Source organism: Rosa rugosa, chromosome 1 (genome assembly GCF_958449725.1).
Source record: "Rosa rugosa chromosome 1, drRosRugo1.1, whole genome shotgun sequence".
NCBI classification, from domain to species: domain Eukaryota; kingdom Viridiplantae; phylum Streptophyta; class Magnoliopsida; order Rosales; family Rosaceae; genus Rosa; species Rosa rugosa.
The window spans coordinates 26,744,688-26,756,268 of record NC_084820.1 but is presented as its reverse complement, the minus strand read 5'-3'; the positions used below and the strand labels follow the sequence as shown (position 1 = coordinate 26,756,268).

The 11,581-nt window shown below is 35.6% G+C and overlaps 1 long non-coding RNA gene across 13 annotated transcripts; it reads right to left on the bottom strand.

Annotated features, from left to right (window-relative positions):
* Window positions 1-697: 697 nt before the first annotated feature.
* LOC133724461 (uncharacterized) lies at window positions 698-7,030 on the bottom strand. Of its 13 annotated transcripts, none has more exons than XR_009853698.1 (14): window positions 6,503-7,030; window positions 6,064-6,137; window positions 5,430-5,515; window positions 5,099-5,196; window positions 4,805-4,975; window positions 3,880-3,969; window positions 3,653-3,740; window positions 3,461-3,522; window positions 2,994-3,107; window positions 2,726-2,866; window positions 2,360-2,394; window positions 1,773-1,848; window positions 1,309-1,394; window positions 698-1,041 (listed from the first exon to the last, which is right to left on the bottom strand). It is a non-coding gene; the product is annotated as an uncharacterized LOC133724461 (long non-coding RNA). The 13 variants fall into 13 exon arrangements; XR_009853702.1 differs by having other exon boundaries at window positions 6,078-6,137; XR_009853705.1 differs by lacking the exon at window positions 6,064-6,137 and having other exon boundaries at window positions 6,503-7,029.
* Between the last annotated feature and the right edge of the window lie 4,551 nt (window positions 7,031-11,581).

Genomic DNA, 11,581 nt, shown 5'->3' with positions numbered 1-11,581 from the left:
CCTGTAGTTTGGGTCCAAAATCAATTCAGTCTCTGGACTTCTATTTTCATCAAAAACACCCCTGTACTTTCAATTTTAATCTAATAGGTCAAATTCGTTAATTTTCTGTTGTCGGTTCCAGTTATAGTTGAGTTATTTGTTTAAAAAAAAATTATTTGATAGATTTCTAATAGTGAGACCCACTCCTAAACTGACTATGCATACCACCTCAACACCACATCATAAAACATAGGCCTCATATCACTACAAAAAAAAATTCATTTGGCCACGGCTTTGTGCCGTCGCGAAAAGTATATTTGCCGTCGCAAAAGACCAATGGCGACGGCTAGGCGACGGCAATTACGCCGTTGTCGTTGGTGGCGTCGCCATTGCTCATGGCTACGGCAAAATGCCGTCGCAACCGTATTTAGCGACGGCAACGAGCGTAGCAATGATTTGGTCGCTTATTTGGCGACGGCATGTAGCGACTGAGAACGCCGTCGCAAGTAACCTATTTGCTACGGCAGATGCCATCGCTTGCAATAAACTAATTTTTTTTTAATGAAATTTTCCCTCCACCCCAAGTGAAATTAATTGCGACGGCGTCATTGCCGTCGCCACCTCAAGTATTGTCCATATGAAGCTTTAGCGACAACCAATTGACCACCCAATTTTTTCTGCCATTTTACACACAATCAAAAGATATAGTAAAACAATATAAAGCACCAAAATAATCCTTTCATTCATAGCTATCTCACAACTGATAAGTGCCAAGTTATATTTCATTACCAAGTATAAATTGAAATTAACCAAACAAACCAGTCTTTCATAATTATACGAATCTACTAAGAATCTACCATACTAGATAACTGAAACTCTGGAAGAAACATTCCCAAACTTAATATTGTTCAAAAGCAGACTTGACCACAATACTATTTATCATTAACTAGAGGGCTTGGTGAGTACTGGAGCGTGCTCAAATTCTTGATCACTAGTTGAATCTGGATGAACTCCTCCTATGGACTCCCTTCTAATTTCATGGCCACTGGATGCATCTTGAACCTATCACATAATGATACAGTATGTATATTAGATTAACATCTAATTAATCCAATGTGCACAGGTATATGCAAATTCATAAAACACATGCACAATAAGGGAGCCTCATTACTTTGGAGAAGACATTGAGTAATAAAAATAATAATAAGAATTATAGAATTTCTGTCATAGATTTTATATCAACAGAGAAAGATCAAGGGCATAACTTTCCACTACATTTACAACCAAATATTGTCATTGACAACAATATAACGAAAAGAGGAGCCTTACCTGGAATCAAAACATAGTAGATAGAGCTTATGGTAAGAGGAAGACAAATGCCACAGATCGAACACAGAGATTATAATACAAAGAACCTGTAACCAAAAACAATAAAAAATAATTTAGACAAAGTCATATGTATGGAAAAACCAATTACCAAATTGGTTAAGTCTCTTCATCAAAATCAAAAACACCAAGATGTGATGAAGAGTCATAACTAAGGTTTTTCTTTTAACATGGCGGAATAATGTCCAGACAAGAAAAAAGATATGTTTTCGAACTTGGAATATACATAAGTAGACAATCTTTAGATTGAGCACTTAATTAACTAGCTAGTTTGACAATCGGACAGGTAAGATGTCTAACGTGAGAGATTACATAAGTACAATTGAGAAATATAAAAGGCATCGTACATACAGCAGTTGTACTATAAGCCAGATAACCACAGTTCAAATATAGTGACGTGAACTGACCTAAATGACAAAGAAGACGAAAGCTCAACTGGGGCATATATTCTACCTTGATCAGGAGGCATTAGAGACCAAAAAGCTGGAGACCAGTAACAATAATACATCAGTTGCATGAAAAAGAAATCCAAGAAAAGGCAAAACTTTTAAAGAGGTTATCTCAGTCATCCTTATTCTTAAGGCAAGGTTTATTGGCAGTAAATGATGGCCTACATCATCTTTTTCCTAGCAGTAGAGTAAGCTACCTAGATATCAGTCTTAAAAGACAGAGAAAAAAAAATACATACAGTTTTCTTCAGAAACTTCTTTCCAGAAATAATTTTTGCCTTGCAAATGTAGAAGCAACTACAAAGCTATAGGTACAACAATAATTAAGCCATGCCTATTAATCTAAAAGGAATTTGAGAAAATTTACCCAAACAAATTACCAGACCATCCTGCATAATGAAATTAGCATAATTCAAATTACATTCAATTATCTATCATTTGGTTCTAATGCTCTGAGCACAATATGTCCCAAAAAAGTTAATGGCAAAGAGGCCCATGTGATTGGTTTCTGGTAGCTCAGTTCCTATAAAAATATCATGGCTCACCTCTTCCATATGCTGAGACACATCATGAACCGCATCTGCATGACACAATCACATAGTCAGATGAATAGAGGACTCTAAAGCAAGATAAAGTGCAGGGGAAACCAGAAATATACCTAAGATAACTTTAATTTCGAAGAATATGAAGACAATTCTCTAATCTTAAAAAGTTGGCTACGATTCTTAAATCTTCTAAGAGAAAACCTCCCTTTTCCTTGAATAGTTCTGTCTCATATCCAATTAAAACTCAGAAGCAAACAATAAAACAAAATTGTAGCTTCCAGTAATCAAGTTCAATACTGAGCGTGTATATTAGCCTAACTAAGCTACAAGTTCAATAAAAAAAAATTTAACGAAGAGATGGCTAACCTGTTTCAGAAAAACCTGCAACAGCGGGTGGGAATCTGGATTTATGTTAACCTCAAACAGCGGTATAAAGATATTGTCAAGAATGTTCTGAAATGATGTGACTATCCCCATTTCCTGGTATATATTGTACAGCCGTGGCAGCTGAAAGAAGACAAAAATTGCATAATAAGAATTCAAGTTTTTACAGAATCCTAAACCCTAAATCTAACATTTTACTAGAACCCCCAAATTCATATGACCTATTTCTGAAAGGTAATCTTGCATTTACCTGTATCAACCATACAACATTCTCACTGTACAATTCATTGTTCACTATCCAACTAGCCATTTGGTCCCACTCACTTTGCTTCCTGCCATATTTTGATATTCTGTGCTCAGCCATCTGCAGTATACAAACAGAGCATCAGGCAAGGAGCCAATCTGGACATGCAGAGAAATAAGAAAGACAAACAAACAAGAAGGAATGGAGAGGAGTGGTCATTTGTTCCATATCAATGAACATTCAGAGAGGCAAGGAAGGATAATTCAGAAACCTAAACTTGATCCAGATATCTAAATTATTATAAACACTAGTATTTACATCCAACAGATTGGGAAATTAAAGTATGTATGAATTAATTAATAGTTGGAGCGTTAATCCACACTAGCAGTCTATCATTCTTCATAATTGATGATTAAAAAAAAGGGAAATAAAACCACTAAAACCTATACAAAAGTAGCAGAGCATGAAAGCACCTGATATTTACTGGCAGAAAGATCAGAAAACACTTGCTTTGTCAGCTCAGCAAGGAAACGACCTATTCAACAAAAGATAATCATGAAAATTAATGCCTCTAAGACTTGACAGAAATAACATCTCAAAAGCCATGGCTTGAGAATCCAATACTTAACTATGAAAAGAGCAAGTAAGCCAATAAACAATTATACCTTAGATAAGATTATCCTGCTTAAGGAAAATCTCCCTGAGCCTTTTTTGAAAACAGAAAGCATAGGCAGTAGAAACTGTGCCCAGAAGCTAAAGCAAAAAGCAATTGCAAAAATGCAACATAGTTACTTGAATGAACATAGTTATATAATGCATTTTGTAGAAAAACAGCACACAGTGAAAGCAAACTATACCACTAACTGAGCTAACAAAAATTGAAAGTTCATACCTGAATAAGAATGAAAGATGCAGACAACGTTAAACAGTAGACCGAGGAACAGTGGCAGCCAAATGATATGTAGACTCTTTTGCATAAAATCTGTAAAAAGAAAACATAACTGTAACATCATTATATAACTACTGAAAGCAATGCCAATACAATATTTCTGTAAACCAAAGCAAAAACTAAAGACAAAAAAATAACAAAAATAAGGAAGAAGAATTTTTGTTACAACAGCAAATTCTTATTTCAAATTGATGCAAGTATGTGAGCAACCACGCTGATACAGTTAGGTTTGGTATACATAATAGATATGAATGATAATGACATAGAAATTGTCATGCATTGCATTGCTGTATTACAACTAACACTTCATTTATCTTGCAAATATGTGAGACATTGATTAGAGCTGAGATGGGATAAAACTACATTTCATTTGCCATTAGTTAACTCCGAAAAAAAAAAAAAGAGAAAAAAGAAAATAAAACAGACTAAAGAAAAGGGAAGGCATCCATGTCCAACAGGAAACAAATAGAATACGCACCATGTGCAAGGAAATGCAAAGACTAATTGATGCATTACAAATAAAAATTACTTAAAACCTACCAGTATGATTTTGTCTTGATCAACACAAAAATTGATTGAACTTTAAGAGTTACTAAAATTGATAAAACCATTGCAATCAAATGCCAATATGTTTTAACGATTCCAATCAAAAAAGACAAAAAAAAAAACAGAACAGCAAAATACAGGATTTCCAAAGCTGCAATCCTTACTCTTCAAACCAAACTCAAATCTATCATGCGAAACAGGTAAGAATAGAGGATGGTTCACTTGAGAAAATAATTAAATCATATACGTACAAATACCCTTATGCATATACTACATGATCTGGTTGCTAGAAGGAAAAACAAACCCAAGATAGTGCTGCCACCTGCACATGGTCAAGGGTATATGTACATGATCCTGTTGGCTTTTATATATTCTCTCTTCTGCTTCTAACTTTTCTCTAATATTGAAATGCAGAATAGTTTGTTCACCCAAGAAAACCAACAGCAAAAAAACCACACTACCGCCACTCTCTGTTAAGCCCAAGATAGTGCAACTGGAGAATGAGACAGTTATATAGTAAGTGAATAGTTAATTCACTGACATGAATTCTTCAAAGCTTGTATCACAACCGATAAATCATAACTGAATTGAAAATTTACAGAGAAAAAAAAAATACCCTATTCAAATCCAGCACACAAAAGAAATGAGAAATAGCTAAATCTTCCAACTATTTATGCAGATTGTGAATGCTCTATCAATAACGCTGCAATTTGGCTGACAAAAATACCCAAAATGAAAATGAAAGTTAGTCAGAACCACATTTAAAAACCAAACTTTTTGGACCCCCTGGCCTTTTTCTTCAAACATATCATATCTAACTGTTTTCTTTTTAAAAAAGATCTCAGATTTATACAATGGCTAATTCAAACAACAATAAAGCTAATCAGTCAAGTTAAAAAGCAAAAGCTATTTTGACTATGACAGTATGAACACTGCAGAGTACTCACCTGGGTCAAAAGAATAAGAACAGAGTGAAGCTATCCATGGAGGTCCAACAAATGAAAGGATGATTGAAGATCGAGTCGTGAGCTCGCTGGGATAATGAGAGAAGAAAATCAAAGAAAGATAGCAAATTAGAAGGACAGACTTGGTCTTCCCATACCATCATTCGTTTAAAGATGCAGGGGTCAGTCTTAGAATCAAAATATTTATTTTTATTCTATTTGGACCTGGGATGATAATCTCATTCAATCATCACCATATTTTTCATATGATTTCCATTTCAAGAACATGCTGGATGTTGTATTTATTTTGAAAAAAAAAACCAAGAAAGAGATCAAATCTGTACAAACTGATCCCAAAGTCCTAAACCCAAAACAGTTTGAAACATCTAAACATAAAATCTATCAAATCTATCAGTATCTACAGCATTTGAAACAACCATACTCTTTGTTTTAATACAATTAGAAACAGAAACAGAAATTAATCACAAATTCAGAAATAAATAATCACAAATTCAGAGATCGAAATTGAAAAAAGAAAGAACTCACAAAATTATCAAATTAAAGTTTCAAAATTGTACGAAAGACCAAAGAACAAATCAAACCCAAAACCCAATTCCAGCCAAAAAAAAAAAACAACCTCTAAAATCTAACCAAAATGAAAGCTTCAAACTTTGGAAGCTTATCGATTTCAATCCCTTTTTCAACCTTCCTCTGCAAAAACATACAAATAAAAAAACAGATCAATTGACAAACAAAAGCAAATTTCTTTCTGAACATTGTTACCTCAGATCTGTTTTGAAATAACGAATCTTTGGATTTGAAATTCGCACACAAAACAACCCACTTTCTGAACAATCGATATCTATCATTGAAAACCACAAATCCGATTCTCAGAAATACCTTGTCGCCGAGATCTCCTCTTTTCCTCTATTAGTCTATTCTTTTCTCTTATATCTCATCTTTTCCTCTATTATGACAGGATGAAGAGCAGCTAGCTATGTCTATTTTGAGCTACAAATCCTAGCAAATTGTAAACAAAATGCCATATATTAGAGGTAGAAGCATGAAGATGATACCTTGAAGAGATAGGTGAACTCGGGAACGTTGCAGCCGATTGGGGCTGCAGGTGGGTGAGGTGAAATGTATTAGATTAGGCTTTTGACATTGAGAGGAACGACTGGTTGGTAGATCTCCTGATAAACTCGATGGAGTTGACCTAAATCGGTTCATTTAGTCGTCGGTTGTATTCTGCAGAATTTGGTAGATCGAGAGAGGAAAATAGCTCAAGGAGGTGATGGAAAGAGGAGGAGACGAGGAGGATATCTAGGTAATCATCGGGGTATCAGATCGAGATGGAGTTATGGGCTCAAAGAACTGAAAGACGAAAGAGGGTGGAGCAGAGTTAATTAGGATAACGCGACGGCAAGTTTTTTGCAGTCGCCAATTGTTTTACCTTGCGACGGCAAATTCTTGCCGAAGTAAATCGTAGGGGTTGGCGACCACAAGTGGCGACGGAAATTAATACCGTTGCATAACTTTTACACAATTGCGACGGTCAAGTTTTGCCGTCGCAAAAGAGTAGGCTTTGGCGACGGCAATTGCACGCCGACGCAAATTGGTGAAGCCAATTGAATTCTTTTTTGTAGTGTATGAGCCACGTCATCAAGTTAACGGACTCAATTAATGGAAAACTAATAGATTGGACCTATTAGATTAAAATTGAAAGTGCAGGGGTGTTTTTGATGAAATTAGAAGTTCAATGACTGAATTGATTTTTGACTCAAACTACAAGGTAGTAATCAGTATTTAGCCCAATAATTAACTAAGAAATACAAATATCCTTATGTCATCAATGGCGTAGTAACGTACGTAGACACAATTATGTTTTGCGTATTTAACGTTAAATTTTGAGACGAATGAGGAGTGGAATCCGGAAGTGTGAATTTGGGTGAGGAGTATTCTCTTCAAGATAAATCCCTTCGAGAGAAATCCGAGTGAGGAGTGGAATCCAAGTGAGGAGAAATTCCTTGAAGACGAATTTGGACAAGGAGAATTCATGAAGCAATTTCAAAAAGTAACTCATTCACTTCATCTTTCTCAATTATATAGGATTGGCCTCAATTATATTAAAGTTTCAGACAAAGAGAACAGACTATTGGGTTATGATCCGCAAAAGAGTGTAAAAAAACGTGGTGCAATTATATGAATCATTTGGTATTGTGTAGTCCGTGACTCTATAGTCTGTAGTTGAACAATAGAAAGAAGATAAAGGTTTAATTATTCAAATGGGGCCAAGTGACTTTGCAGAAGGAACCATATATGGATGACAAGATGAGAACATAGTACAGACTATGCATCTTAAAGAAGTGAGGAATAATGAAGCTACTGTGTAGTCTTTAATTGAACAGTATAAAGAAGCTAAATGTTCAAATGTTAAAGATGGAATAACATGCATGTTAGAGCAGGCCGTTCAATTATTCAAAAGAGGCCAAGTGACTTTGCAAAAGGAATCATATATTGATGAGAGCATCTGTATCATGAAGAAGTGAGGAATCTATATAAGAGTATATCATGTTCATCACTACAATTCGTACTAAATGGATCATATGTCTTTGTTTGATTATTGCATTTTCGTAGACCAGCGAGCGACTTTTCAACTACCTCTTTTTGGATGTAAATGAACTTGACATTCATACTTATTTATATGTAATTCCAATAAATTGACTCTTTTAAAAACGATATATTTTCCGGATATCCCCGATATATTCCCGATATTTTCAATATCTCTATATTTCAAAATTCCGATAGATATGTAGATACAGATATTTTAATCTTTGGTTGTAACATATGTTACCATTAATGATCAATGAATTTTAAGTTTCTACTAAAAAAGAAACTTGTGTGCTATTGATTAATATTAAATTAAAATTAGTTATTATGTAATATCTAGTATTCAAAATTGGGTTCTACGGCACCACTCCAACAATCTATCCGCATGCATGTATAGACTAGGGCTGTAAATAGACTTGATTTAATTCAAGTTCAGCTCGTGTTTGGCTCATTTTTAGATTGTTTGGGGCTCGTGTTCATAAAAAATTGACATGAACTTGAGTTCAATGTTAAGCTCGATTGGAAAATTGAGCCAAACTTGATCTTTAATATATTCAGCTCATGAACTCATGAACAACTATTTTGCTAAAAAAAATTTAAAGAATACTAACTCAAAATATTAAAATTTTAATTGAATGTAATATATTTTTCTTTCATGGTACTATAAAATATTTTAATATCACTATTTTTTTTTATGTGAATCAATTCAAAACTGATTGTCATTACTTAAGCCAGAATGACCATTACATACCCCTTCGCTGCTATTAACTAGACAAACAAGAGGTTGTGGGGATACCACGGTGGTACATAGGGCTAGGCCATCCATTATACAATCAGTGCTTACTTCTTAAAAGTAAGTCTATCAACTATGATAATATAGGACATAGCAATAAGCATAGTTTAAAATACACTATGTTTTCTCCTTACCCTTCAAACTAGGGGTAGGAGGTTTCTCTGAGTACAATATATATACTCAACACTTCTTCTGCAGGAACTTTCTTCGATTTGGGAGGATTTTTAATCTTCGATCCCACGTTTTGCATTCCTTCCATGGCATAGCCGTAATTAGCAGCATCACCCTCTTTTGGGACAAGCATGCCACCTGGTGTTTCAATGAGTCCCAAACATTTAGCTGTAAACTTTGTAGGGAATTCAGGCACTTTTACCTTCTTTGTGGTAGTAGTATCCATTACCTTTCCCTCTTGCACTACATCGAACAGGAATTTTAATTTCATTGGGGACGAAAATAAGGACTTTCGCCTGCCTCTTTTCAAGGTTTGCTATGCATCTTCAACTGGAACTAACGCCGGAGAATTATCACTGTTATCTGCCCTTAAGCCCACATTCTTGAAAACAATTGGCTTGCGTACTTTAGTGCCTTCATTACTACCAAACAGGTTTCTTGCATTCAGAGATAAGATTGGCATTTGAACACTATGAAACCTCAACGCATCATTAGTGAAACGTGCCTCATTGAAGCCAATAAAGAGGCTGATCAACTCCAACCTGTGCGGCGCAGATGCCTTTGGTTTCTTGCTTGGTGGCAGTTCCGCCAAAGGGTAGACACCCAGTTCATGAAAGATCACGTTGCAGTTTCGACATTTTCCAATTAGGTTTTCAAAAAAGTACAATATTTCTTTCACCACGCCATGAGCTAGCTTCAAGGTTGATTTTTTATTTTTTTTTATTATTATATATATATATATATATATTTTTTTTTTTAAGGAAGAAAGGCTTTGAGATTTCTTGAGCAACATGAACTCAAATCTTAGAATTAAACAGCTTTCGATCCATATCTATAAAACTTTTCAGTGATGGAAGCAACATTCATGATTATGTTTTTACTTTTTAACCTCCAACGTTGGCGGTATATTGTTAATCTTCATCCATGAGACTAATGACTCCATGGGTCCGCCCATGTGGGAGATGTCCACCACATCATTACCAGCAAGAGAAAGGGACACAGCGAAGCTAGTGGTAACATCCTCGATGGAAGACATAGTGCTGTAGAAATGGGGGAGAACGAAATCTGCAGGTTACGGTTTTAGGGTTTTTCTCTTTGGGAGCGGCAGCGTGCACTTTAGGTTAAGTATCACAATTTATTTTAGGTACAGAATGTAAATTATCAGGTAGTAATTATTTATGTAATTTAATAATATTTTTGTTTGTTTTCTTTGTTTAATTTTTTGACACACTTTGACAAATTCAATATCGAGCCAACCCGACCCTAACTCAAGCCCAAGTTCGTTCCATGATTAAGCTGACTCGAGTTCGAAATTGGAAAAATTTAATTAAAGGGTCGAGCTTGAGCTAGAAAAAAATATTTCCAGTTTGAGCTCGTTAAGAAACATATGAACCGACTTAGTTGATGTCAATTACCTTGGCATTTCTAAAACAAAATGGTTTGCTACAACCATGATTCAATGAAGAGTCATGCTATGGTGATCAATTAAATTTATACTTAGTTTTGCATAACTGAAAATAAGTGCATCAATTAGATGAGAGAGAACACCTCTTGAGAGAATATTGAGGGAGGGAGGGAGAGAGAGAGGGAGAGAGAGTTATACCACTTTACTAAAGTTTAGTCACTATCGTGAGAATATTTCTTGTAATCCCATTATTTTACATAGTGGGAGAAAGAAGTATTACTGTCTCGGGATGACAAAATATTAGGGGTGGGATTTTTGAACCGGGAATCGGAAAAACCAAACCAAACCAGTCGGTTCGGTGTGGTTCTTAGGCTGCAGTTTTCGATTTCGTTGCAGAACCGAACCGAGTTCTCTTCATTCGGTTCAGTTTTGGTTCTCTGTTCTGGAAACTCAAAAAAGCCGAGGAACAGATTATGTTTTGTGTTATACACGTGGTATTAGGTTTTCTATAGCCCCAAATCAGAACCCTTCGATCAAAGTTTCAGATCAAACCTCAAGCCTCTCGGAAAAATAGAACCAAACCAGTCGGTTCAGTGCTATTCTTAGGCTGCAGTTTTCGATTTCGGGGTCGTTTAGGGAACCAGCTAAAAAGACAAACTGGACTTGGAACCCTCTCTAACTCATATGCCCTAGCCATTTATGCCAAAGCTCAGTCTTGTCTTCCTCTGTATAAGCTCCACCTACCACCGTAGAACCTGTAAGTTTATACATGTTATCTGGTTGCATCACACTTCTCATGTAGACCATTTGTCCCTTCCTACCTTGAGCTGTCCTTTTTCAGATTTATACCAAAATCCAACCCTATCCAAAGTGCCCAATGAAATCAGATTTCTTCTCAATTTTGGGACATGTCCGACGTTTCCCAGCGTTCTGACAATTCCATCATGCATCTTGATCTTTACTGTTTCGATTCCTATGATTCGACAAGGTGAATCGTCTCCCATCAAAACTTCCCCGGTGTTCCTCTCTTCATATGTGTCGTACCAATATCTGTGTGCACACATATGAAATGTGCAGGCTGTATCCAAGGTCCAATACTTAAGCGCGCTGGAGCTGGTTGTTACTGCGAGAAGTTCTCTATCGTCACTATAATTTTCAGTAATGATATTGGCTGAC